This window comes from Theobroma cacao, chromosome 2, assembly GCF_000208745.1.
Source record: "Theobroma cacao cultivar B97-61/B2 chromosome 2, Criollo_cocoa_genome_V2, whole genome shotgun sequence".
In the NCBI taxonomy this organism is placed as follows: Eukaryota; Viridiplantae; Streptophyta; class Magnoliopsida; order Malvales; family Malvaceae; genus Theobroma; species Theobroma cacao.
In genome coordinates this window covers 18,604,986-18,609,107 of record NC_030851.1, presented here as the reverse complement: position 1 = coordinate 18,609,107, position 4,122 = coordinate 18,604,986, and positions in this window count along the sequence as shown.

Here is a 4,122-nt window from a genome sequence, read left to right as displayed (position 1 = left end):
TATTTGAGACAATTTCAAATGCTTGACACTCAGTTCAAGAAAACATGTGATTTTTGTCAAATGAAAATATGATATAACTCAAGGCTAACAAAGTGGAGCGGCAAAAACAAATGTGAAATTTAAAATTTGACGCCTAATTACAAAGAAGAATCAACACTTAGTGGAGAAGAAGTCGATTCTTGAGAAAACTTGAAAAGCGCAACCTTTGAATCAAGCTAAGAAGAATCAATACCTTGAAAATGAAGAATCAATTCTCAAGAAATAGAAAGTTGTAGCCTTTAAGCTTGGCTTAAAAGAATCGATCCCTTAGGCTGAAGAAGCTAATTCAGTCAAGTATAGATTGAAGCAGATATCAATTCTCACTATGGACGAATCAATTCTTCAAGTACAATAGACTTGATCCAGCTAGCCTAAACATTTAAAAAATCATTTCAAATTTACCCCAATGGTTACATTCTTTTATGGCTTATAAATATCTGCTAATAATGCATCAGAAGAGAGAGATGAGAGAAAGAAAAGAGAGAAAACAAGAGGTGAACAAAGAAAGAGCAAAAAGTAATAAAAGTTGAAAAATCTTTCCTTACATTTAGGAAAGAGTAAAAATCACAGCAAGATCATTCTTTTCTTCATCATTATAAACTTGTAAAATGAAATATTCCTTCATTAATCCTTAATACTTAGAAATCTCTTATCTTTTTGTACTTAAAATGCTTACAAACCTTGTTAGAGAAGCTCCATACACTTTCTAGAATCCATTATTGTTGGTGATACCTCCACGCAAAAGATAGTGTTAAAGGTTATACCTCCTCTTGAAAGGGTAGAGTTTGGTTATACCTCCATTAAAAAGGTAGAGAAGTTGTGCTTGATCCTTAAAAGGAAGTTGGCTACAAAGGTTGTTCTTGACCCTAAAAAGGTAGTGAGTTTTGTAGTTGTTGTGCTTGATCTTTAAAAAGTAGTTGGTTGTAAAGGTTGTGCTTGTTCTTAAAAAGGCACTGACTTTTGTAGAGCTCGTGCTTGATCCTTAAAAGTCGTTTCTTGTAAAGGGTGTGGTTAAACTTTTGTTGAAAGGGTAGTTGATAGTGGATTTGAACTCCTTGTCAAATCAAAGAAGAAGACGTAGGCATCAAAAAATCGAACCTTTATAAAAAATTGGTTGAGTACTCTTTACTTTCTGCATTTCTTTTACTTAGCTCATAATCTATTTTTTATGACTTTATTTTTAATATTCATATTATCTACTTTTTAAAAAAGTAAGAAGAGATTTTTACTTGATAACCAATTCACCCCCCCTTTTTTGGTTACTTTATTTTTAGCTTATTCATCTAACAATTGGTATTAGAGTAGGTTCACAAGTTTACAAGTCTAATAGCCTTTGAGAGATGCTGAGAAAAGCTTAAAGTATCAAAAATGGCATCTTTAAGCTATTTGGGTGAAGGTTAGTCAGATCGCCTATTGGTTGGTTTGAAGTTGGGGAACGAAAGCTCCAAAGGCTGGAGATGGTCCAAGAAGCTGAATGAGGTGTTCAAGTAATTCAAGAAAGGATACTAATGGCTCAAAATTGTCAAAAGTTCTATGCTGATAATAGGCATAAACCCTTGGAATTTGAAGTTGGTAATTATGTGTTTTTGAAGATTTCGCTTACCAAAAGAGCGAGAAGATTTAGAAAGAAAGGGAAATTGAGTCTTAGATATATTAAACCTTTTAAGCTATTAAGGAGCATTGGCGCAGTTGCTTATTGCTTGGCATTATCACCCAATTTGTCCAATGTTCATCTGGCATTTCATGTATCCATGCTTAGGAAGTATATTTCGGATCTTGCATATGTGATATGATCTGACGAAGTCCAATTACAAGATGAACTTAGTTTTGAGGAACAGCCCATAGCCTTATTGGATCAGCAAGTAAAGCGGCTTCGCTCTAAGGATATTTCTATGGTGAAAGTATTGTGGCAAAGCCATTCAGTTGAAGAAGCCACATGGGAACTCGAGGAGGAAATGAGAAAGAAATATCCCCATCTCTTTGAGGTTTGATATGAGTTTTAATTATGGAGTGTAATTAAATTCGAGGATGAATTTTCTATAAGGAGGGGAGAATGTAATATGCCCAAATTTCGATGTAAATTAAGTTAAATGAGAATGATCCATTAAATATATTGTGCCTTGAGGGCATTGATGATATGTTATATATGCTGAGTATTTGAGAGTGTATATGTTGACACTTATGCAAATTTTTTAAGAAAAGTGATAAATTTTATGATTTAGGGTTTTAATTTATATTTGATATGATAATGGATGATATGTTATGAGTGGAGTGAATTTAAGAATGATTTGAGGTTGTAGAAAAAGTTTAGAACTAGTTTAGGCTTTGTAGAGAGCCATTTTTATAAATCTAGATTGAAAAAGTCAAGTATGTTGGTCTAAGATCGAATATAAGCTCTTTATAGTCGATCCTAGGAAAGAAAAATGGGAGAAATGCAAGCATACTGGTCTAGGATCGACTATAGGGCTTTATAGTTGATTCTGTGAAGAAAAGTCGAGTGGAATTAAACATTCTGGTCCAAAATCGACTATAAGTCCTCTATAATAGATCCTGGGAAGGGAAATGGGAGAAATCTACCAGTTAGGGTAGACCATAGACTTCTCATAGTCTACCCTAGGCTGCCATATTAGTTTAAACCATGTTTAAAAGCCCCAAAACCAAACCTTCTTATTTTTTCTCTTTTTCCTTCATTCCTTCACCACTTTCTCTCAAATTTTAGCCCCTTCAAACCGATTCAAATCCAATAATCAATCTTGGATTCTAAGTGTTGGAGGTAAGTGTTTTCACTTCCAAAAGTTAATTTATGTGATTTTTACTTTCTTCTCTAAAACCCAAAACCCTAACTCCCAATAATGATTTTTGAAGTACTTTCTTCTCACCCAGCTCATCCACGGTTACATTTGTCACACAATGGTACCATATATGACATAGTATATATATATATACATGTATATCAACATTTTACAAAAAACATATGGATTCATCTTTTTTCACATTTCATATTTCACAATATCAAAACATTTTATCAAGGGCTTGTTCCCAGGAAATTTTGAAGCAAAAATCGATAAAATTCCCCAATGATCCATTAAAACACGTAACATTTACCCAAAATATTTTGAAATGCAAGTTCACTCACCTTACGATAGCGGGATATTATATCTCTATTTGATCAGAGGTGTCTCTGATTATTTTCACTGGTTAGTCGCTCGATGTTTACTCCAACACTCCACCACTATACTCTAACCTTATCTTTGCACTTCCTAATAATAATACGAACTCAATATATTTAATTATATACGTATATGGGCAGCATTTCAATCAATTAATCCTTACTCAAATTTATATTTTTCATCCTATCATGAAACCATCTTAAATTAACTCACATCTTAATACATTTTTACTAAAATTACTTATATCCATTGCTTAGGTAATGTGATACCCCAACTTCTATAGGCTTGTAACTAAGTATAGATGTAATAATATCGGCTAGAGGTAATTTCATCATTTTCTCTAATAAGCTTCCAGAAGAAAGTTTTATGATATTGTAAGGCCTAAATAGGCATAAGACAGTATAAATGATGTGTGCTGATGAAAACACGAAGAAAACTAGAAGTTTCAACAATTTTCAAAACAAGGGCAAAATGGTCATTTTTCACCTCGGGTTAAAATTTTAAGTTTTTATGAACCCAAGCATCTTTAGACCATTATGGATATTGTCCCAGTGTTAAAAGAGCAAAAAGATTGCATAAAAGATTGGAGGAGAGTAAGTTAATTGGTGGAGGGGCATTTTCGTAATTTGAAAAGAAAAGATAAGATTGCCTATAAATACCTTGAATTTCCAGCAGCTTCTTGAATTTTTTGATAGCTGGTCTTCTTCTTCCTTTCTCCTCTCTCACGTTTCTTCAAACTCCATGGAAGCTTGACTTTCAAACTTCCTCAACTTTCTCTCTCTAGCTCCAATTTTTATGCTTTTGGTGCACCCTTCCATAAACCCTTGTGCTATTTCATCTTCTCACTTTAAAAACCTTGAAATATCTTGTTTTCATACTTTCTCTCACTAGTTGGGCATTTTAGAGAGAGAAA